Source organism: Grammomys surdaster, unplaced genomic scaffold (assembly GCF_004785775.1).
Source record: "Grammomys surdaster isolate TR1022 unplaced genomic scaffold, NIH_TR_1.0 224, whole genome shotgun sequence".
In the NCBI taxonomy this organism is placed as follows: Eukaryota; Metazoa; Chordata; class Mammalia; order Rodentia; family Muridae; genus Grammomys; species Grammomys surdaster.
This window is the reverse complement of record NW_021604669.1, coordinates 8,141,934-8,167,506: the sequence shown is the minus strand read 5'-3', so window position 1 is coordinate 8,167,506 and position 25,573 is coordinate 8,141,934. Positions and strand designations below refer to the sequence as shown.

Genomic DNA, 25,573 nt, shown 5'->3' with positions numbered 1-25,573 from the left:
CCATAAATCTGACCTTTGGTGTCTTTCATCACGTACTGTATGATACTCTGCCATTGATCACATCTGTCAGTGCTGCCCTTCCCATATCCCATAGTTTTGGATGAGACTTCCTCCCTTACTCCTGAGGATTAAAATACCAACTGTGTAAGCTTATTCAAATTCACTGAGCAATGTTTCCAGCATGGTCCAAGATCCTCTTGGTCAAGAACTAAAACACGAACTCCTATAGTGTGACGACAGGTATTCTCCAAAGCAAACATAAATGCAAGGAAGTAAGTGGCCATGGAGATGGACCTGCACCCTGCCTTTGCCCTCAGTCCTGCTTACTTATTCCCAAACAGGAGCAACAGTCAGACACCCAAGAAGGGACAGACTCAACTCTCCTAACTTTAACATTATATATATATATATATATATATATATATATATATATATATATATATATCCATAAGCCCAAGGACAAACCATCACACCAGCTCCACCAAAATGACAAACAACACCAGCTTCTTATATAATGTAGGAAAGACAGGAGGCTTTATCCTGTTTTCAGAATTCAACTGACTTTTGGTCCTTCCTAGCACTGTAATAGTTTCTACTGTGATAGGATAGGACAATGCAGAGGTTTCTCTATCTTATATTTTTGTTGAAGCCACCTTTGGTTTAACTATAATTTAATATCCCTTATGGGACGTCTCATGAAAAATTACCTAACTCTATTCTAGAAACCTGAGGTCAAGATGCCACAGCCAACTTAGCTTCTGTTAAACTGCTTGCTTGTGCAAAATTCTCCTTGCAGCTACTAAGAAAGATGACAAGATGTATTTCTTGCCTTTAAAAGCCCATTGCTCTAAATATTAACTACTACATTTGGGCCCTGAATACCTGAGTACAGTCTTTGTTAGCTGGAATAAAGACTTTCAAATGACTATGTCTGAGGGTCTTCTATAGTTGGCACCCTATAGCACTACTATGCTTGAAAGTATCTCCCAAAGGTTCATCAGTTTTAAGTTTGGTCTTTAGTGTGGTAATGTTAAAAGGCTCTGGATCCTTTAAGAGGTGGAGTCTAGTACAAGGTTATGGTGTCAAAATGCTTGGATGGGGTCAAATGCTGACCTCAGATGAGTGAGTTGTTCTAGAAGAGCAGGCCTGGCCTCTCTGTGCCTTGACTCCTTGCCTTCCTCTCCAGAAACAATGTAAACTCTTCTTTTCATAAGTCCTTGTCATGTTGCGTTATATCCTGTAGTCATATACCCAGGATTCCAGCACTGTGCTCCTAACATTACAGAAATGCAAGCTAAATAATCTTTTTTTCTGTATAAAGTGCACAGCTTCTGGGGCTTTGCCATAGCAACAGAAAACAGCTAATATGAAGGTCTTTGACAGTACTGAAAGTGGGTCAAGATAGTGCTGAGGGGATAGGATTTTCCTTCCTTCAGAGGCAGAGCTCAAGAACTCTGCTGAGAGCCCCTCTCAGGACCTCAGTCTCTGGGTCTGTACGTGGAAAGAGCTCAAATGTCTCTGAGATCCCCCTCCCATCACCACCGTTCTCCCCTGCAGTCCCAAACCTGCATTTATGGTGAAGGACAACAATGGGACCATTCATCTCAGGAACAGGACATCGGGAAACATCCCAAACATCCTCTTTGCTATCTGTACTATCTACTTTGTTAGCCTTAAATTCCTAGCAGATTTGAGTCTAAAGAAAACCTCAAAAGCCAGGAGGGTGCTGCAAGCTGCACTTGCTCTTTGCAATAGCAATTTAAAATGTAAAAATAACACCTTTTGTTCCAGCAGCTTGGCTTCTGAGCAACAAAACCCAGGAATCCGAGGCCTATCTATGATTTCTCGGAGTTCCCAGGGGAGGGAAAGCTCCCCAACTCTACCTCTGTGAGCAAATCCACAGAGCAGCCTCCCAGGAGCTGCTGAAACAGCCTCTCACTGGAGAGGAGTCGTCTTAGCCTAATCTTTCTTCACCAAAGAGCCCAGATATCTATTCAATAAAATTGTATTTAATCAATAAATTTCCCCATGGACCAAATACAGGCACTGCTTCCTAGTCAGGATGTGTCCAACATTTATGTCCACTCTTTATCTTTGTTTTCATGACTCAACCTCAAGACATATCCTGGGCCTGATGTCCTTCCTAGTCTATCCCAGAGTGTTGTCTCTGCATCCTGGACTTTAGTATGTGTGCGCCTCCACTCCTGTTTGTTTGCAGTTCTGACTATCAACCTCTTGGTATCTCTCTGCACTCCCTTATGCCCACTTAATCTAAGGCCTTGACTGTGTACCTCAATGCATCTCTTTCTTTCCCTACCTTCTCCTGGTAATCCAAATTCTTCTCTGTGGTCCTTCTTTCTTGAAGGCAGAGTCCTCCTGCTACCAGGGTTTCTTCTTATTATTTTAGCTTTTGAGAAAGTCTTTTCCAACTCTTCCTGGTTAGTGAGAAATTCCTTGGAAACATACCCTCTAAGTTTCTTGTATGTAAGACAAATTATTTACACAACATTATTATAATAATTAACGCAAACAATTTAAAGTAGAAATCACAGCCTCTGGTCCCTGGAAACCAGCACATTAAAATTAGTCATTATTCTTTTCTTGACTGCAAGATCTCAGAGAAAAAGAAAGACACACATAGGCACTCACATACATACACATACCACAGCTATCTATTCTAATGTTCATTTAAAACGACTATGCCTTACAGTGCTACCGGCTTTGGGATTTCTTTCATTACATCTCCAAACATGGAATCTCAAGTTGGATATGCAAAATATTGTTCTGTATTTAGCACCACCATCAACAGGACCACCACTTACATATATTTGAGAACATTTCACCCTGGGTGCCAAACTACGTTTCCACAGTTAAATAAGAATGTGTTGTTTTCTGGGAGCTGACATATAATGAAAGGACCATTTCTCCTCTACATGTGCATACAGAGCACTACTGTACAAATGATAGAAGGAACAACTGAGGATTGTCAAGAGGACCTACTCCATGGCTTCTCAGCTTAGTTCTTGAAGGATGGGTTAACTATTGCAGGCTTGTTGTGAGGGATAAATATTGCCATCTGAAGTAAAGATTTGCATTTGTTGAAACTTTGAACACACTGTCCATCTTTATCCTTACTATACATCTGTAAATGAACCCAAAGGAGTGAATAGTGCTGGTACATTTGAACAAGCAAGCGACAAACCGGGTTACCTCTGCATCCACAGCACCTTTCCCACATCCCACCCCCAAGATTTAGGCCATGTGAGTCTATTAAATGAACATCTGGGAAAGGAAGAAAACAGAGGCATCCATGTTCTTATTAGAGAGTTGTCAAAACTAGCATGGGAAATATACTCATTTATACATAGTCACCATAGAAATAATAGGAAAGTAAATGGCAATGTAACTGTGGCCACTTTGAGACCTAGCTACCAATCAGACATACCGTATTTTCTTCCACTCCAAAGAGGTTTTCTCTTTTTCCAAACAACAATCACTTCTAGATCATCTCAAAGGACATCTTAAAGTCATCCCATGAAATAAAAACAGAGTCTCAAACATGGAAAATTTCCAGTCACCTTGATGAATGAATTCCTCCGTTCACAACTTAGGGGCTTTCAAATCATTCATCTATCCATCCATCCATCCATCCATCCACCCATCCATCCATCCAACCATCCATCCATCCATCCATCCATCCATCCATCCATCCATCCAACACTCATGCTCAAAATACCTGTCCCTACTAGTCTCTGTTTCACTAGACAGACAGTCAGGACTTGCTTTGCCCTAAGCAGAGACTGTCAGTCAGACTTTATCTCAACAAGAGAGGCCTCTTATTTCTTCCATGAGTTCTTTTGTCCTAGAAATTGTGTTTTACATGTACTGAGATTAAATTTCCACCCAGATGTTCTGTCATGAGCACCATCTAGAATTAGCTAAACTGAATCAATGGTTCTCAGTATTTACTGACTACAGAAATACCAAAAATATTGAAAAAATAACTATCTCTGTCCTTATCCACAACAAGTAAAGGAGAAACCTTCAAGAAGAAAAATAATATAGGCAGTCCATCTAAGAGATCTAGAAATATGGTTTGGTAGGTAAAGGAGCTTGCCAGGTAAGCCTGGAAGCCCAAGTTCAATTACTGAAACCACATAAAATGAACACAAGAGATGATCCTGTAAGTCATCTTCTGACCTCCACACACGTTCAGTAGCATTTGTACCTAAATACATGTCAACTGTATACACACACACATACACGCACACACACGTGCACGCGCGCACGTCCAGAGTAGCTCTGGGGAGAAAGCACTGCCTCCTGACAGAAATGGAAGGATTCTTTCCCATGTAAACTCTGTTAAGTTAATAATACATCCTTCTCAGTGGTAATCCAACTTGCTTCTCTTCCCTGTGTCATTACCTCCCCCGCAGTCTCCTCCAGGTTGAGCAAGAGGCTCTCAGCCTACTGTATCTGGAGTGTATCTGTACTCTCCCCTGATCCCAAACTTGGGATTCATTCACCCAGGTCCTTCACTCCTTAGTTTATAAATATGATGCACAATGATTATCTTCAGACTAAGGCCTTGGCTATATGTGGGGGAGCAAGGAACTTTATTACTTATGGCTGGTTGGACTACCCATAGGCAGTGTCAAATTCACTCTTCTGGACTCTCTCATCCCTTGTACTATACATTAGGATCCTCCCCTCCTGCCAGGATCCATAACCACAGCAGTCTCTGAAAGAGTTGTATCTTCCTCCCTGACAGGAACTTATCTAGGTACCATTAGCCCAAGGGATATTCCCAAAACACTGCTATGACATTTCCTGAGAATACCCTCCCAGGTTCCACTTCCTAGGAGACACGTGGATTTCCTCAGCCTTCTGGGTAACTAGCACTGGGAAAGTACTTTGTTGTCTCTGAGAGCAGAAAGACTGAGACCAACATCATTGAATGTCTTCCCAGTAGAATTTTGCTTCTTTTCTCCTATGGACTAGGACAGATGAAGCTAGGCTCACCCGCTGGAGGATCCCCAATGAAGTCCATGCAGGAACACAACCATATGCCGTGATCCTGAAATGATGGATCCCACAGCCCAGGAGGGAAGCAGGAGAGAGAATTCATGCACTCAGAGTGATGCTAGAGAAGTCTCATTTTCATAGGACCACTGAAACAGGTGCCATTTCTGCTGGAACCCATAACAGCACCAGCATTGGTAGTACAGAACCTTACACAGATATCCAAAAGGAAGAACTATAGGACATCAGCACTGCATTCTTCTAGCCAGACATCTGCTAGGCTCATTCCAACCAAGGCCTTCATCAGTTCCACAGCTTGGGTTCACATATCCATGACTTACTTAATCACCTTGGGCAAGTGTTGAATAAGGAGCTTGAGGAGGTCTCTGAAGGAGATGGAAGCCAATATAGAAGCTGGTAAACACCCTTCTGGAATATATTAGAATTCAGGAAATGGTGCATGCTTCAAGTGTTTAATTTTAATGTATTTAAATAAATTCTTCATTGATTTTAGCTTTGGACTTGAAAAAAACATGTCCAATATTTTGACAGATTGTAGTTTTGTTATGTCTCAAGCTTTTGCCATATTTATTTCCTGCCTTAGGCCCCAGATGTCTTGACTGGTCACATCTCAACCACTGGGGATCTGAGTTGCCATGGATTCTCACCCTGGCCCTGATTAACTCAATTCCAGTTCATTCCACAAACATGAAGGCAGGGGCTGCCAGATGGCTACCTCACCCCAGACACTGCAAACATAATGAGAAATGTGATATGGTCCCTTGGGAGTGTGAGTTACTGTTTTGAGTCAATGGAAAATTCATAGGAAAAGTTAGGATATGAATCAAGTCAAATGAAATCCCTAAGGGATTTCCCCATGGTTCCCAATGGTTTTCATTCAACAGCCCCAGGAAGTGGGTTTCACTGAGACCATTTTGGAAAAAATTGAGGTCTAGCTATGTGAGCCTCTGAAGCTCTCACACATGCTGCATAGAGGTCCTCTCTTTCTTCTTCCTTCCTAGGATGTCAGAACTCCAGGCCTGTGGCCTGTCCCCTGGTACATGTGTGCATGCAAGTGCTCGAGTGCGCACACACACACACACACACACACACACACACACACACACGTCCCTTGCCCAGTGACTCCTAGATTCTCTGCTTCAGCTTCAAGCTGAGAGTTGCATCACTGGTGATTATGAGGCCTTTGGACCTCAGCTGAAACACATAACAACTTTCTCAAGGCCTTTAGCCTCCACACTGCCTACAGTGAGACTCTTCAACCTCCATAATCAAATAAGCTAATTCCCTATATAAATCACTCTTATATCTCTATCTACATCTGTGTTCACTTCTCTATTTTACTGCTTCTCTGGAGAACACAGTTATTCCTAATAAAAGCCTAGTTGCTTCCCTGCTTTGACCCATAAACATTCCCCAGTCAGTAAGTATGGCTCTGGCTCTACTTAACCATCTAATCCCAACCTACCTCTCCTAACTACATCTTACCTCTATCCTTCCCTCCAGACACACTGCCCTTAGCTGTTTGTTGATCATTCCTTATTTAAGTCTGTCTTACTCAAGTGCCTGCAATGCACCTAAAGGCTAAATCAGTGTGAACTTCTTATATCCCCAGTGGCCAAGCACATGAAGTCAAGCACAGTAACAGTTCAAGGATGATCTGATGGACAAATATTCCAGTTCACACTAATAACTTGTCACCACTTGAAAACAAGTTTAGCAACTAAATAACTCCCAAACACGAGTCAGGCAAAAATCATTCTTATCGAGGGACATAAAAAGGTTTTCAATGTCTAAAGTACTGACCCTTACCCTACAACGTTTCATGGAAAACTGCTCACATACACAGTGGACTGTAAGATTGAGTTACCTAGTTGTGTCAGTAGTTCAGTGACATATTACTCATGATGTATTTCTCAGAATATGACCCACTGTAAATGACTGTATGGCTGTATGGGACTGAAGAATGCTATGTCACCTAAGAAGACCATGACTTTCTCAGCAGGTTTTCTTAATTTTCAGTACCTGATGTCCCAGGAGGCAGCCTGCTTCATCTCAATCCTTTGTCCCTACTGTCTTCTAATGCAATGAAAAGCCATCACAGCTAATCTGTTGTGAAACACCCTCTACCTACCTCTGAGTATGTGGTGTGTGAGCTGGCTCTGACTCAGCAGAGAGGGATGGGATACTTCACCCTTTACCTTCCCACTTGATTTCTCTACTAGCCAACTAGTATGAAGGAAGGGCTAGACAGTACCTCTGGCACCTGGAAGAATGAATTACCTTTATGGCCAAAACAGTATCAGTAATTAGACCTATTATGTCTGTTGACTTGATTCATTTTAGAATGTGATTATTTTGAATAACTATATTTTTAAAGATTTGTTTTCATTCTATGTGTACAAATGTTTTGCCCTCATGCGTGTCTGTGCATTACCTGTGTGTAGTACCTGCAGAGGCCAGAAGAGGGTGTTGGATTCCTTGGACCTGCAATTACTAAGGGTTGCTAGTCACCATGTAGATGTGGGACCCGAACTTGTATCCTCAGCAAGGATATCTAGAGCTCTTAAGCACTGAACTATCCCTCCAAGCCTTAAGTATCTATAATTTTAGCTCAATGTGCTAAAATATTCTGAAGACTAAAATAGTCACTAAACTAAACGAGCACACGAACAGGAGTGGGCTTCTTCAGTGGGCAAGTGGAGCAAGAATCGAGGTGCCCTATTAATTTGAACACTCAAGGCAATCAGAGGTGGAGATGACTCCATGCCAGTGAGGAACTGAAACTTGGGGAGCTTAAGGAATGCCGCATGTACAGTCTATTGAGGACCCAGGACCTTCATGACAGTGAGAAAACAAGATGCTTCAGTCAAAGCTATGCCCTGAACTTCCATTTGTGGTAGGGCTGGCGGTGTAGGACCCAACCTTCCCTCCCAAGGCTGGTCTGGGCGGTGAGCTGTGACCACATCAGCCACAGTCAAGTGAGGAAAATGCCCAGTACCCTACAGAATGCTGTCTGACTAGGCTGTAATGCACGGTAGATTAGGTGTGCTAAATGCACTTTAGGTTTATGACTGGAAAGTTACAACAGTTTTATTATGAAGCAACCCAACCAGCTGTAAGTGAAGAAGAATATTATGGAAAGGTGACCCCAGTATAACTTCACCACGTTTTTTTTTTTTTTTTTTTTTGGTGCATTTATTTAATCTTAACAGTACTATTTGGGAGGACACTTTGTTATAGCTACTTTATTGAAAATAGAATTGAGAGTGATTTTTTTTTCTGGAAATGAAACTATTATGGTTTGTATATGCTTGGCCCAGGGAGTGGCACTATTAGGTGTGGTCCTGTTGGAGTTGTTGTGGCCTTGTTGGAGAAGGTGTGTCACTGTGGGTGTGGGCTTTAAGACTCTCATCCCAGCTGCCTGGAAGCCAGTCTTGCACTAGCAGCTTTCAGATGAAGATGTAGAACTCTGAGCTCTGCTTGCATCCTACCTGCCTGGATGATGCCATGCTCCTGCCTTGATGATTATGGACTGAACTTCTGATCTGTAAGCTATCCCCCAATTAAATATTGTCCTTATAAGAGTTGCCTTGGTCAAGGTGTCTGTTCACAGCAGTAAAATCCTAACTAAGGGATAATTTAAAACTCACCTTGAGAACCCTAAGGAACTAGTATGTATAGACCACTTTTTCCTGAGGCCCTCCATGGGACAAGGGCTCTGGAAGTGATTCTCATGTTCATGCTGTTCTTATTCTCACTACCAACTCTGTTCAGCTCTGTCAGCTTCTACACTTCACCCCATATTGCCAGAGTTGGACCCTGTTAAGAGGAGCAGAGTCCAAATGGATTAAATGGCTTTAGGAATTCACAATTACCCCGTGTTTATTCCATACAATGTCCTTGCCTTCCTTCCAGCCAAAGCATTAATTATGCTCCACAGTCAAGGCTGCTGCCGAATAGGCATTCCGTTGACAAAACGCCAAACAAGGCGACTTTGCCTGAGTCAATGTTACAGTTTCTGAGACAGTTTTTAATTAGCTTGCATTTTGGAGAAGTTTCACTCTGCCTAGGCAGTATCCACTAGAATTGTCAATAGTTTCTAAAATAATACTTACATTTGGAAATCATCCACCCTCACATACCAAGAAGGAGCTACCTGACATTCACTGAAGATTTTGCCAAGTATTTAAATTTGTTCATGTAGACCTCCATCACTGAGATTTTTAGCATGTATTACTTGGTATCTGGATGCATATGGAATATTTTAAGTTCTTTCAAAGCTTACTGTTCTCATCTATAAGAAAAGCTGACATCATAAGTGTGTGATTCTGCCTTCTTTAAGCCTCTTCAGATGAGACTGTATGTTCACTTAAAATGGACAGAAAGAAGCCATGTAAAAACCAGTTTCGGGATCACGGGCACATGAGTCTCCTGCAGGCAGGCAAAAATATTTTTTCATTTCTCTTGTATCTTATAGAAATGTCATGTATTTTCCATGTATCACATGTGGAGAATTTTAAATTTTTCATAGACAGGCAAACAGACAGACAGACAGATATTGGTTTAGAGGGCAGGGCCACACATGCTCTAGTGGTCTTGTGATCCGCATGTAGGCTAGGTTGGCAGACCAGTGATTTCCCAAGGAACCACTTATCCCTGCTTATCCATCTGTAGGAAAGGATGGGGCCCTAGGATCATTCTACTGACTGAACTTCTCCCCATACCTGATCTAGTGTTTCTGATACCCTTGCCTCCACCTCCCAAGTGCAGGAATTACAGGTACATGTCTCCATGCCCACATTGTATGGTGACTGTCACTCACCCTCAGCCAGTGTCTTTCATGAAAAGATGAAAGCAGTGAGTAATTAGTGAACAGGCTTCCTCCAGCAAACACAGAGGAGGTTATAACTGGAAGCAATCAGAATACCTTCTTCAGTATCTAGTGACTCATCCACACCAACCAGGGACGATGAAGTACAGGAGAACCTTCAAGGTCAATTCTCCCTGGATTTCTACAGGGACTTTTACAGGAATTACAGATCACCACCTACTCTTGGAAGCTAAGGTAACTCTCCTGCTCTTTTTTGACCTGATGGTCTTCACTTGGGGCTTTTCAGGAACCAAGCATTGTGCTATCTGTCTCCCCTGCAGGTTGAGGAGAAGTCCTAACATGGACCAACACTACTAGTTTGGGTCCTGGTGTACATCTTCAGCTGAGTTCTCTGTCTCACTTTTCCACATACAAAATTGAGGACAACAGTTTCTCTCCTAGACAAACATGGTATGCTTGGGATTAAAAGCAAATGTAAATTTAAAAAAAAAACTTATTAATTTTGTTATTGTGAAAACTTCATATGGTACATGTATATTTTAAATGGTTTTTCTGTTTGCCTTTATGAATCCTGAGTTCACTTTGCTTGCATGTAAAAACATCTTTTCCTATCATGTGGACCAAGCTATATCCATGCTTGGTGCTCCTGGTCTACTTCCAAACAGAAAAAAGAACAGAGCTGGGATTCAATGTGTCTGGAAAAACTCCTAATCTGTATTGGATCTTCAGTTGTTTACCTATGAAAGAGCTTCCTGCCAGAGTTACCTGCCATATTGCAGTCTGTAATTATCAGCAGAAGTGCTCAGGGGGAGAAATTTGCCTTGCTCCAGCTCCATTGGTGATGGACCATGGTATCCCTGAGAATGAGGGAGAGGGATGTGCATCAGCTGGAAGGCCAAACTTGGCTAAGTGATGGATAATGGAAGAGATATGAGGGTTGGCAGTGAGCTGGAAGACATGTCTGGCTTGGGAAATATGCTTTCTCTAGCAGTTCATGGTGAAAATGTAACATCTGAGGAAGAGCAGGAGAGTGAATTCAATCGATGTGTGACTATATATTCAGACCCAGACTTTCCAAAGATGTCTGTCTTGCTTAAGAAAAAGTTCAGAATACAATCATGGAGTTTTGAGGAAGAGGCTGTGTCACATTCAAAGTTTCATGAGATAGACTGAGATCCAACTTGGACAGATGTAAGATTCGATTTAACAATGCCTATTATTCCCACCGTGCGCTCTATGTAGGTCAGCTTTCATTCACGCTGTGATAGACGTTAAACACAGCTCAAATGCCTGTCCCCACCCACTCTCCCATTTCCTAGTCCCTCCACACCCTATACTAAGCATCTATTTTCCCAACCAGTTTTGTAGACTTTCCCTATCGCACAGTTAAAACTGAGCCATCCCCAATAACATCACTTCAGGAATGAGTGGCCAAGAGTGGCCAGAACAAAGGCGGCCCAGGTAATCGGATTCATTTTCATGTATATTTTGAAATCCGCTGTATAGTCACAAATCAGAGTTTCTGTATCCATTATAGAGATGGAAAACCATGGCTAGCATAGAGCAACTAAGCAGTGAAGAGAGCCCTGCCTTCCTGACTGAATAAAGGGTTCTTTCAGACATGAGTGTTTCTTCCACTCAACACAAGTTGAAACCACAGAAGTTCCTCACCAAAAATGAAGCAGGTATTGGGGGCTCATTTGCTATGAATTCCAAAAACTGTGAGCTCAAATCAACTTCTTTCCTTTACATATGGTCCAGTCTTGGGTATTTTGTTACAGGAACAGAACATGAACTAAGACAGTAATGAAAGAACTAAAGGTTTAAGGAACATAAAGGATGTTAATCATGTGAGATTAGAATTAACAATCCTGGATCAGCCAGGCAGGCCAGATGAAATAATTAGGAGGCAGAAGAGGAAGCTGGAATCAAAAACATATCTGAAGACAGTGTGATGTTAAAGATGGAAGAAGAAGCGATGGACCAAGAACTGTAGACAGTTTCTAGAAGCCAGAAAAGGCAAAGTTAAATGGTTCTTCCCTGGGATGCGCAGTCAGAATACAGCTTTACCTGTGCAAGCTTTGTTTTGTCCACTGAGATCCATTTGGAATTTCGACTTCCAGACCTATAAGATCATCAGCCTAGACTGTTTAAACCTCTTCTGCTATGTGCTGCAGTGGGAAACTATGTACATACCTGCTGCTCAAGGCTCTGAATAATGTTATCTCAGAAGAGGACTCACTGGAAGCAGGAGAAAATGCACCTGGTCTGGATGCCTCCAATCAGGATTTGGACCCACCTCTGCCATTCACCACCAACAAACCTGGGGCACCTCACCCACAGAGTGGATACCAGCTCTCACTTATGCAATATGGAGGACAGGATGGGAAGGTATGTTCAGACTGAATCACATGACTCAAGCCCTGTATGTCCTAACGTGACAGTAACTGTTTATAAGAGATGATAAAGGAGCGAGGTGCTCCACACTTCCTGTAAGACCTCAGGCTGTGTTTCTCGCTCTCAAGTCTGTGATTTTCAGACTCCTCATCTGCTCTAACCACTCATGGTCCGCTCTGCTTAGACTGACTGTACATATAAGATCACTGAGGTTCTTTCTGGCGGTGGATGCCAACTTATAAAAAGTTTAGGTATAGTATATCAAGGAAAAGCAAAGGCTGTGACCAGCTTCCTTTTTGCACCATTACACCCAAGATCTCAGGATACACAAGGCCCTGCATTTTTTCTGTTCCATGGTGCTTTCTAAGGAAGTGACATTTTTGTACACATATACTGTATACACGGGATACTGCTTTTCATGTCCTTTCTTTGTGAATGGTGTGTTTTTTGAGGGTGTGCATGCATGAAGACATGCGTGCACAAGCAGATGGAGGCCTGAGGTCAGCATCTAGTGTTCTTTCTCACAAGCCATACAATTCATCTTATTTTGTGGGACAAAGTCTCTTAATGGAGTCTGGGGCTCAAGGATTAGTCTAGGTTACCTAGCCAGCATGCCTCAGGGAACTTCCTGTCTCCCCCTTCCCAAACCGGGGATTACAAGAACGCATTGTGACATCTAAGTTTTTTATATGGGTGCTAGGAATTAAACATAGCTCTTCATAATTGCATAGCAAGCAGTTTATTGACTTTGACATCTTCCAAACCTCTGGAGCGTTTAATCCTACGGGTGATATTACATTTACTTTGTGAGATCTGCAATAATATGTGTTATCCTCAGGGTATAAAAGCCAGCATCCAAGTTAGTGGATTGGGGTTCTCAATGGTGACTTTGCTGCCTGGTACAGAGCCTGCCCCATAATGTGCTGAAGTGTATTTGCCACAAACAGCCATGGGTGCATCATCAGGCTCCAATCTCAACAGCAAATTTCTCCAAGGATGGTTTCAGTTAGGTTGGACCAGTGTCGTCCTCCAGGTAAGTCTCACCTGGAAGCCTGTGAGACTCTCAGTCTGAGGAAGAAGGTGAGTGTGTGTTCCCAACAGGAACCACCTGCCTTTATCTGATCCCGAGAAATCAAAGCATTCTCCATCCCAAAGTAGCATCAGCAAGGTTGCCCCATCGTGCTGAAAGTGTTTCCTCCTTCAAATGCTTTCTTGTTTCTTTTTTTATTCAACCCAGGCAACCTGAAGTTATAGCAGAATGTGCAATGTTTTTTTCCCTTCTTTCTCCTCCAGATTTAGAAAACGAAATATTTGAGGTATTTTTAACTAAGAACACCCAGTCCCTTCCCCCACCCTACACCCTCTCTGTGCAAACATCTCAGCTGGGCTCCAGAAAAGGGGCACCTGCACTGGGAGACTGAAATGGCTCAGGCCATGGATCTTCATCCAGGGCTGATAATCCTCACAGCAAGCAATGACAAATGCTCTAATTAGCCCTATTTCCAAGGGAATTAGAATTACACATCAGAGCTATGCTAAAGCCCACTGGGGCATAACCTTTGGAAACACAAGTGGGAGAAGCAGGAAGACTGGCCTTCCGTTTGTGGGTCACTGTCAGCTTGGCTGTTACAGAAGTCTATCCCCAGGATGGGAATCACTCTATGCCCCCTATGCACAGTCAATTAGAGGCAGGCTCTGAAGTATCTATCTGGCTTTGGTCTCCAGAACACAGGAAACCAGGTAAGCATTTTCCAATCAAAACTAATACTAATACTAATGATGACGATGATGATGACGATAATATTAACTTATTTAATTGAGTAGATTTGGAGCCCTGATGAGAATCAAAGGGGTTTGATGTGTCCAGGACAGAGATATCCACAAGATCCACCTATCACTGTATAGACAAGGGTTATCCTTAGACTTGATCCCCAGGACCACCCAAGCTACTCCCCACCGGCCATGTTTCCCCAGTCTAGCCTGTCCACAAGCTGAATGGAGTCCTGTGAAAGCCAGTGTCTCACTGCCGACATGCTGAGAGCACGCTTGCTGCACTGCATTTCATTTGCTAGATTTTGCAACTGTCAGTGAGCTGCGGGCAGCATGGATTCATATGGTCAAAGGGCCTTGTGTTCAGGTGAGAGTCCTGCTCCCAACATGAACCTGATGGCATCCGCAGAGCTTTCAGATTCCTCTCCACCTACTTGTTTTCTTTCACTTACTTTACTCTTTCATAGCTGACTCTCAGATAGACACTCTGAGCTTAACCCAGTCCTTCCAACAAGCTGGGAGGAAAGGTGTGCCTCCTTTGCTTTATATCAGATCTCTGGAGCCACAGAAAACTCCAGAATACTGCCCAAAGTGTCACAGCAGTTAACTCGTGGAGCTTGGATTCAAACACAAGGAAGCCGCCTTCTGTGTGTGTGTGTCTGTCTGTCTGTCTGTCTGCCTTGCTGTCTATGTGTCTGTGTGCATATATGTGTATATGTGTGTTATATGTTATATATATATATATATAAACATATACATAGCATGTTTTATATATATAACAAATATAATGTATGTGTAGGGGTGTGTGTGTGTGTGTGTGTGTGTGTACGCACACAAATGCACTAATAACATGAAGAGATTATCATTTTCAGTCTCCTTCTCAGAGTGGCCTCAGGAAATGTGGGACAAGTGGCTGGGCACACCAGTGTGGCTGGGCACACCAGTGTCCTGAAACAGTTCACCCCATGCTCCTCTTACTTGAGCCATGTGTTCCCCCAAACCAGTTCCCACCACTGATTCTGAACAGAAACTGTGGTAATCAGAGTCTGTGTCTTTATGTTACAGCCTGGTTCTGGCCTCCTGCTTCTGCTGGGAGTCTCGCTTGGCTATAACAAAGTGAGGCTTGTTATTCCAACTAGTAAGCCAAGACTCAAGAGAAAGTGTAATTCTACAAAGGGTGAACAGGGATCTTTTACCCACAAGCTATGAAGAAGCACATGTGATCATTCCTGCCGACATCAGTAAATGTACAGCAATCTTGCTGAGTGACTAGCATCTCCCACTCAGAATCACATTCAATCCTGAGGATCACCCCTCTACAGATGAGAAGATTCAGACTCTTCAAAATTACAGAACCAGTCTCAGGTCAGACAAAGTCCTCAGTGCTTGCTAAATCCAAGATGTGGCTCCCAGTTAAGAAATTAGCTGGTTTTCTGAAATTCTAAAACATTTCTAACCATATTTCTGTCTGATGGAGCTGCTAACTCCAGGACCTTGTACAGTGCTAGACCCAGAGCTGTGAGTTGCATAGGTATTCAGAGAGGTCATCTACACTTCATCATTCTGTCTATCAAACCCTACCGTTCTTCCAGGACCAGGATCTAAAAGAGACATACAGCCTCCCTTTGAAGGAGGTCATGCAGGCAGTGATCTTAAAGTTTTTGGTTAGTCCTCCAAACTTTAGAGTGGATTCTGTAGTCCCCTTCTCCACATTCATCCTTATCAAAACAATCTTTTATCTTCAGCCAATAAAATTAGTCCCCAATTAACTACCAGTTCAGGGAGTAGCATGCAAAACTACTTGGCAAATTACAGGATGCCACACATTCACATGACGAGAGGTACTTTGCCTGCAGATAGCACAAAGGAGCTGAAGGGAGGCCTAGAACTTGGCCTCTTTTGCCAGGAGCAAGCTGTGTGTTCTCAGGGAGTCAGTCTTTTTGTCCTCTCTGAGGTTGGGCTCATCATTCTTCAAAATGAAAAGCAGAGGATATGACTAAAGCCAGGCAAAGCAACCAGGCTGAGGCACTGTGTCAGCAGAAATTCCCAGGGAACACATAATGCCTGGTGCTCAAGCAACTCTTAGTTAACTCTGGGTAATTTCTAGAGGATTTACTGCAACTCCAAATGCTATTTCGCAAGGAAAGCTATGGATGTGAAATGTCAACAATACAGGAGTTCTCTTTCTGGAAACCCATAAGTTATCCTGACATTAAGAGGACAAGACTACTTAAGGTCTGCTATACCTGAGCTACAGAAGGCACATAAATAGAAGGCTACAGAAAGGAGATAGCAGGCCATGAATTTAAAGACATGTGAATGGAGTGTGAGCAGGAGGGGGGCAGAGCATTAGGACATCAAAGCACAGAAGTCACAGAAAATATCCAATACTTCCTACTCTGATTGGTTTGGCTTTTTGTTTAATCTTACTCAACAAACATCTTTTCTAATTGATAAATACTTTACTGATCTTTTTGTGTTTTAATGTGTCCTGAGTATATATTATGTAAAATACTGAGTCTCACTATGATATATTCATACATGTACATAATTTATTGCTATCATATTCACCCACTCAATTACCTTCTGCTGTTCGTTCCTACTCCTAGGAGTTAGTACTCCTTCTGCTCCCTAAGTAGGCCTCCTCCACTTTTACATTGGTTTATGTGCCCAGTAAGTTTCACTACAGTTCTTAACAAAAAACACGGGTAATGGGTTTGCTTACAGGATGTCAGGTGCCTTACCAGCAACTACATCACTGAAGAAAATGCCTTTAGGTCAACCATTAAGTTCTATACATCCTCAGGAAAAGGCAAAGTCCCATGAGCTCTTCCCTCTTCTATGACTTGAGCTCTTATGATCATAGAGAGAGAAAGAAGAGTCATATGAAGACAGAGTGTAACGAAATTTGTATCCAGGTACCTGTTCTTTCTGTACACCTTATAAAATTAGACATCATGGAATGAGCTTGAGCTGGAGGTCTTGAAAGCAGCACACATAAGAAGCTCAAATACTAGTAATAATTGTGACTTTAGGTTACTATAGAGACAAGAGGATATCCAGAGTCACTAGACAAAAGGACATCCAGAGTCACCAGGCAGGAGTACATGGAGAGTCACCAGACAAGAGGGCGAGGACATCCAGAGTCAAAAGAAGGGTAAAAAGGAAAACGATGCTTGTTGAGCTGTCAAGATGGCTCAGTGAGGTAAAACACTTCACACACACACACACACACACACACACACACACACACACACACAGGAGGATCTAAATTTAAATACCAGAACCCACATACTCAGACACTACTGTAACCTATCCCTGGAGAGGTGGATCCCTGGGCTACTCAATCAGCTTCAAGCCAATTAAAAGAAAATTAATTAAAAAAAATACAAGTTGATCAACTACCCGAAAAGCAACACTGAAAGTTAGCTTCTGAAACACACACACACACACACACACACACACACACGGAGGGAAGGAAGAGAGAGAAAGACAGAGAAAGAGAGAGACAGAGATATATCTTTGGACCAGAAGTAGGGGGACATAATTATGAAAAGAGACAAAGAATATGGTAACTGGATGCACAGAAAGGAGAACCAGAAAGGCAATGGGAAAAGGAGAGGTAGCCAGAGACTAAGGACACTGAGGGGCATTCTGCATGAGTTAGGGCAGAGAGAAAAGAGAAAATAAACCATGAAGAGATAGAAAACAACAGGAAATCAATGAAATGCCTAAAGTTGATTTATCAAGAGATAGCCATACAGAGGCATGACTTAGGGACAAGGTGAGAAAAGCAGTTCCCTCTGGGAAAGGAATTGAGGTGGGACCAGAAGAGCCAGCTGTAGATTCTTACCTAACTCTGTCTGTGTGATGACTCAGATGATGGACACACACTACCCTCACACACACGCACACACATATGCTTGTAGTGTTTATATATCTCTATATTTGTAATGTTTACAAATGCGCTTGTGTGCATGCATGCGCGTGCGCACGCGCGTGAGCACACACACACACACACATACACACACACACACACACACACCATGTAAAGTTGTAAGATGGAAAAGGAAAGCAGGCACAGGGCAAAATGCCTACAGTACTCAGGAAAGACCTCTGGTACTGTCTATCATGCACCAACACCCCCAATCCTTCTAGAGATAAATTGTCTTCCTTTGCCAGGTACCTGCACCATCCTGGGCTGACTAAGAGAACAGGAGAACTAGGCAGGCTCATTTCTGTGAATGACAAGCCTCCCACCCTCTGCCTGAGAACTGTTCTGCATTGCTCACAGCACCTGGCATGCCTCCTCATGACCCCACTTTAGGGACACAGCTGGGGAAAGATGTTCTGGGAGTTGGTACTCCATCCCAGCTAAGTCAGTAAGTCTCCAACCTCAGAACCAATGATATAAGGCGTGTCTCTGACAACAGATATTCGAGAAAGTTGGACACTGCAGATGGCCATGGTTCTCATCATGTGGTTCTCATTATGCAGGGAGAGGCAGAGCCATCAGCTCACATTCATACTCTGTTTCACTCCTGACTCCAGGTATCCTTGATTCTCAGGTAAGGCCATCCCTGCCTCCATGTCACTCCACCCTTGATCTTGACGATTCTGGGATCCATGAACCAACAATCTCCCTGGGATGGCTTAACTATTTGGGCTGGGCTTGTGTCAGCAGCCTCCCAAGTGTCAAAAAGAGTCAACATCCAACCTCATCCAAGTCTCTAGGTGTCTCCAAAATCAAGGAGCTGTACTGTATAATGTGAAAGAGAAAAATACAAGAGGGAGGTGAGAGAAAAAGGAAAGGGGACATTGAGGAGGGTGGGGGAAAGAAGAAATGGAAAAGGGAGGGAGGGAAGAGAAAAAGAAAGGAAGGAGAGGGGCAGGGAAGAGGTTTGGGCAGGAGAAGAAGGGGAGGGGTGGTGAGAGGAGAGTGAGGGAGGGGAGGGGACCCATATGCACACTTGGGAGAGTCGGAATTTACAGCCAGGAAGACACTCTGTGAAAGCCAGCCTCTGGTCACAGCTAGCAAGCTATTCTTTGCATTTCTATCTTCCCAACCCACGTTCTGTGCCATTTGGATTTCATGGTCTAAAAATATCTCCCAAACTTCCCAGTCTGCTGGCATGGGCTGGTGGACTCTCATTTTAAATCCACTTGCAAATGTTTTTACACAGCTCTTTCTCCTCCAGTCCTACTTCTTGCTGAATCACTTCCATCATCCACCCTGGCGTTTCTGTGAGCAGGATGGGAATCATCTTGAACACAAATGTCAGGCTCCATCCTGAAGCGCCTACAGGCTGCAGACAGAGTAGAGTGAGAGGAAGTGGAGCCAGAGGGCAGAGTGTTGCTATGGTCAGGGGTGTGGCAAACACGGGCTTTAGGGTCTGCTGTTCTGGCTGGGTGGCTCTGGGTAAAAGTTGATGTCCTGAGCATTTTTCTCACTTATAGTGTGTGAATAATGCAATGTAGCCTATGGAGCTTCGGCAGAGACTTGGTGGGTTACAGTACCACTGGAACCTCCATACACAAGGCTGGAACAACACAGGCAGCCTCTAAATGCCTGCTGCCATCATGGAGTTGCCTTGTGTGATGACCTCACACACATCTTCCTCAGCCCCTTCCTTCCTCTGCGGAGCCTATAGACAGGCATCCTTACAAAGCACACGTATGACCATGATAATTTCAGGTGTGGATCCAAGAGGTTTCATACAAGTCTACAATGTTCTCTGTGGTCTACGCAGCTCATGAGTCTCTTCTCCCAAGCCACTGCAGTCTCCCTGTATCTCCAGCCATGGATCCATGAATCCTCCTTCTCATCCGGCTTCTGCCCTTGTCATCCCTCCTTTCTTTCACCTCCAAAGACCCTTAGAGGATGAAAGTCGTTTGTCTGAATTTTCTCCTCCAGTGGCTATAAATGGGCCTCCTTTTCTCCTTGTGGTCAATCCCTGTGGCCAAGGAAGGCAGACTGAAGACTGATCAGACAAAGTCCATCGCTTCAGTACCAGCAGAAAACAACCTTAGCCCAGCATGTTGTAAAGAACAAGAGAAAGCTCTCAGCAGAAAATCGTGTAACAACTGATGGGAAGAATGTGGAAACACCTGACAGCCTGAAGCAGTGCTAGATTACTGGTAGATGGCTTCTACACCACGTCCTCAAGACAACCCCCGCCTCCACAGGCAGCATCTAACCAATCTGAGGTGTGTTAAGTGTTCAAGTCGACATCTGTACCCAAGGATGACAGAAAAGAGACAACAAGGAATTGGCAGTCCCCTCCGCAGGATGTGGTTGGGGAAGTTATCAGGTTTGAAGAGGAACTAGAAAAAGGAGCCACTGGCCTCTTGGCTGTTAAAGGACCCCTATGTATGTGAAGGGGACATCAGAGCAGTTTAGATCCCAGGGACAGGAAGAGTTGCCTGGTGTGTCCATTGGCTTCAGGCAGTCCCTTCTACTGTTACAGGTACATAGCTCATGGCCTCACTCCTCTCCTGCAGCATCTTGGCTCTGGCTCTTTCTCACTCAACCCCTGTGCAACAGCAGTACGTTTCTTTGCAGGATGAATTCGGTCATAGGTCCACACTGGACACCTTCACTGCTGCTGGTTCATTTTGGAACACATCCAGTTCCTCATGGTTAACAGCAGCTCCCTCTCAGGCTGCCAGGCTGGCTCCTGAGCCCATCTGTAGTATGCTCACAGAAGTCAGCTGCACTCAGGCTTCCAAAAGTGCCTTCCAGCACCATGCTCAGAGCTGGGATTTTGATTGGAACTTGAGATGGGGCATGGTCAATGAAAGTAGCATATTCAGCAAGAACCTACCTCATGGCCAGCCTGTGCCTGGCCCCTGAGGATCTGTGATAGAATAAGGATCTGGTTGATATGTTCATGATGGAGCAGAAGACAAGGGTGAGAAGTAACATCTGTCCTTGTGTCTTTCTGGCCTTTGTCCCAGCTCCATGACTTGCCATCTTTATGCTCCCCAGATAGATCACCCAGCCCCACCCCCACTCCTCATTTCTTCAGCAGGCTACACGACCAGGTCTGGAGCATCTCCCTTGTTGTACAGTGTATGGTATGTCAATAATCCTACAGGTTTTTTATAGTGAACTTCTTTTCCTCTAGGAACACCCTATAGAAGAGAACAGGAGATCTCCATCTTGCAGATGGAGCAGAACAGACCTCGAGGAATGATGAACCTATCCAATGTTACTCAGTATGGATGACAGAGAGTGCTGGACAGTAGTCTGTCCTCAGCCATCAAGTCGTCATCTCCCCACTACCCACACAGCCCTTCTTTCTACCCACTGCCTACCTAAAGCAGTAAATAAAATAGGCTTAAGGAGCCAGAAAGTCTCGAGAGAGGGGCTGGGTATGGTTTGTGCACCCTTGTTCACAGCAATACAATTCGACGTGTCCAGAATGGGGGAGAAACACAAGAGTCCAGCAATGGAGGAAGGTGGACAAACACAGGCATAAACAGGGGGCATTTTGATATGCACCAAAGCAAGGTTGCATTAATTGAGAGTACTATGTTCCCATCACAAAGGAATAAACACCATACAGGGACACTCATATACTGATGTGGCCTCAATGTGAAAGGCTCCTGTGTTCGAACACTCGGCCCTCAGCTGTGAGTGGGCATCCAGGTGGGGCATAGTTGGAGAAAGTGAGTCACCTCAAAAGGCCTTGAGGCTTCTTAGCCCATGTAACTTCCTGTCTGGTTTCTGCTTTCTGACTTCAGATGAAATCTGACCAACTGTCTCATGCTCCTGATGCCATGAATTTCCCCAAGGGAATGTCCACACCTACTCGAAATGAAACCCAATATAAACGTTCCTTAAGTTTCATCTTGTCAGCTCTTTGAGTCCACTGATAATAAAAGTCACTGGCACCTGTGCATTGCTTACAGTATTCAAAAGCACCAAGACCAAAAGTAGAATGGTGGACTGCCTCACAAATAAAAGAAAAGGGCTCTGGCTCCTGATGCGGTGAGTTCTGCACCCAGTGAGGGGGCTGCATACCATCCTACCAGTAACAGCATCTTACCAGAAATGTTTCTGCTACTTCCAGCAGTAGCACTTCTAGATGTTCTTTTTCCTTTTTCCAGATGGAAGCAAGGTCCCCAGCTTGATTTGTTTCATGCAGTGACACTAATTAATATTCCAAACACAAGGGCCTGGGAATTGAGGTATGTTTAAAGCCTGAGCCATGTATGCATATGAGCTCTTGCCTGTGGTCTGTGTTGGATATCCATTTCCTTCAGCTTTCCGTGCGTGCATGCATGCTTGTGTGTGTTTATGCGTGTGTGTGTAGAATACAACTTTGGAGGCTGTCCCTCAGGCCTTGTCCACCTTATTTTGAAACAGGTTCTTTCAGTGGCCTGGAATACTGCAAATAGACAAGCAAGCCCCAGAGAGTCCCTTGTCTCTGCATCCCCAGTGCTAGGGTTACAAGTATGTACCACCATGTCCAGCTTTGGGTTTTGGTTCTTTTCTTTTAATTAATTTTTTATTGGACATTTTATTTGCATTTCAGATGTTATTCCCTTTCTCCAGCCCCCCCACGCAGAAACCCCCATCCCATTCCCCCTCCCCCTGCTTCTGTGATGATGTGCCCCTACCCACCCACCCACTCTTACTTACCTACCCTCAAATTCCCCCACACTGGGGCATCCAGCCTTCATAGGACCAAGGACCTCCTCTCCCACTGATGTCCAACAAGGCCCTCCTCCCCTACATATACAGCTGGAGCCATGGGCCCCTCCCTATGTGCTCCCAGGCTGGTGGTTTAGACCCTGGGAGCTCTGGTTGGTTGGTATTGTTGCTCTCCCCATGGGGCTGCAAACGCCATCAACTCCTTCAGTCTTCTCTCTCATTCCCCATTAGGAACCCCGTGATCAGTTCAATGGTTAGCTGTGAGCATCCGCCTCTGTATAGGTCAAGCTCTGGCAGACCTCTAAGGAGACAGCTATATCAGGCTCCTGTCAGCATGCACTTCCTGGCATCCACATCAGCGTCTGCCTTTGGTGACTGCACATGAGACAGATACCCAGGTGGAGCAGTCTCCAGATGGCCCCTCCTTCAGTTTCTGTTCCACACTTTGTCTCCATATTTGCTGCTATGAGTATTTTGTTACTCCTTCTAAGAAGGACCGATGTACCCACACTTTGGTCTTCCTTCTTCATGAGCTTCATGTGGTCTGTGAGTTGCATCTTGGGTATTGTGAGCTTTTGGACTAATGGTGGAGTAGTACTACTTGAGAAGGATTAGGAGGAGTGGCCTTGTTGGATTATGAAGTATCTCACTGAGCGTGGGCTTGAAGTTTCAAAGGTCCATGCCAGGTCCAGTCCCTCTCTCTTCCTCTGCCTGCTTGTGGATCAGAATGTAAAGCTCTCAGCTGCGCCTCTCACTTCATGTGTGCTGCCACGCTCCCCACCAGGACAATGAACTAAACTTCTGAAGCTGTATGCAAGCCTCCAGTTAACTGTTTTCTTTTATGAGTTGCTTTGGTCATGGTTTCTCTTCACAGCATCAGGAAAACAGTGACTAAAACAGTGGTGTGCACATTGGTGTGTACGCATGCTCATGAACATGGGCTCACATGTGTGTGCAGTGCAACTGCTTATGGGTATGTGTGCATGTGTGAGCCAATGTTGACATCTATGTCATCCTTAATCACTCTCCAGCTTATACATTGAGGCAGGGTCACTCATTAGATCCAGAGCTCAGTTTTCTGGGAGGCTAGTCTGCTTGCTTTGGGCACTCCATTATGCTACCTCCCAGGGTACAGGATTACACATAGACCATACACTCCTACCTTTTATGTGGATTCTTGGGATCATAACTTTGGTCTTCAGGTTTGCAAAGAAAGTGCCCACACCCAGCATTTGTTCCGATAGGCTCTGGGGATTGAACTCAAGTTAACACTTTGCCAACTCAGCTAGCTCTCATTCTACTTTTCCAACTCTTTAAGTGATGTCTATGTCAAGATTTTTCCCTGAGCTCAATTGTTTATAGTTTGAAACACAGTTTAGACTTTCTTGGAGTCATAAAAAACAATAATCTTTACACTGGCCTCACACATTGAGGCAACCTTCATACTCCCACTTATGTCACTACTCTGATTCATCACCTCTGTTATAAGCCATACCTCTAAGACTTGGCTTCATTAAGAATGAGAATAAGAGAGTAAGAGTGGGCAAGATAGGGAGACAGTTGCCAGGAAGAAGGATGGCAAGAAAAGGCCTGAGGACCCTCTACAGAGAACAGCCTTCAGGGTAATCTTCCAAGGAGTTCCCTTGAGGAGTCTTCAGATCAACCCAAGAACAAAGGAAAGATTATACCTTTTTACAACCTTTTGGCAATGGTGGGAAGTTTCACACCATGTGACTTAGTTGAACACAGTTCCATGAGACAAACAGCATGGAAGAGACAGGTACTAGTGAGGACCATAAATCAGGGTCTGTAGGGGTCTATGGCAGAGACAGTTATAAGGAGACATGGCCAGCTTCCCGATGTTGGATCTGGCCTCTCTATGATTGTCTCTGCCTTTCCTTGTCTAGGCAACTATGATAGCTTTGTGAGCATGGGTAATATGTCTCTGTTGGGGCTTTTGTAGTCACCATGACTTCTGAGGTTAAACAGAGGTTGTGCACTTTAGGAAGAAAAGTCTGAGCAAACTTCCAGTTTTGTTCCATCATGTCAAGGTTGAGTTGACCTGATACAACTTGACTGACCACAGGTGAGTGATACTGTACCACGTGGCTGGGAGTGAAGCTCATCCATTCCATTTAATACATTTCTTTTTATATCTACTCTTTGGAAGGACGGCACTATATGTGATCTGTACTGTGCTTCTTCTGGAGGCAAAGAACCCATAGAAGCAAGAAGAGCTCTTCTGAGAAGACCTACCTCTCCCACTTGACTGTTTATGACAGCACATACCTGTTGACATTTGCTTTTATCCTGTGGTCATCATGCTCTCATGTTAGTAAGGATTCATAGGTATTTATTTTTTCCTGTAGTTAGATTCCAATATCACCTCCTTTCATTTCTCAAATTATTCCTGCTTTGATCATGGGAGCTCTTTCTCTCTTGGCTATAGTGTCCCTTTGGCATACTACCAACAATGTGGGATCTTATTTATAAAGAGCACCTTTGTGCTCTCTGGCAATGCAGGATGCCTGAGGTCAGTCTCACAAACGTCCTGTCTATGTTTCATAATCAGACAGTTGTTCAAGAATCCATTGCCTTCTCTTACACACTGTCATTAGACATCCAGACTTGGATGCTATAAATCCTGTTTCCAAGGATTTGATCAGTCAGGCTTTCTCAAAGGACAAGGAAATATATCTAGTCCATGTGTATACATGAACTTAAAACACTTAGACACAGGCAGCTGTAGTAATATTAACCTTAAAACAAGTTTATCTCCATGTTATGTATAGCTCCAACTCTAAGCCATTGCAACATAGATATTATAGACTCCTCTTGCTTTTCTAGAACCTTTCTCGAACCGTGTGAAAGTG

At 43.9% G+C, this 25,573-nt stretch overlaps 1 protein-coding gene across 1 annotated transcript in view; it reads right to left on the bottom strand.

Annotated features, from left to right (window-relative positions):
• The window catches only part of Kcnq3 (potassium voltage-gated channel subfamily Q member 3), a 284,757-nt gene that overhangs the window by 246,937 nt on the left and 12,247 nt on the right, over positions 1–25,573 (bottom strand). The gene's annotated exons all lie outside the window — the stretch shown is intronic.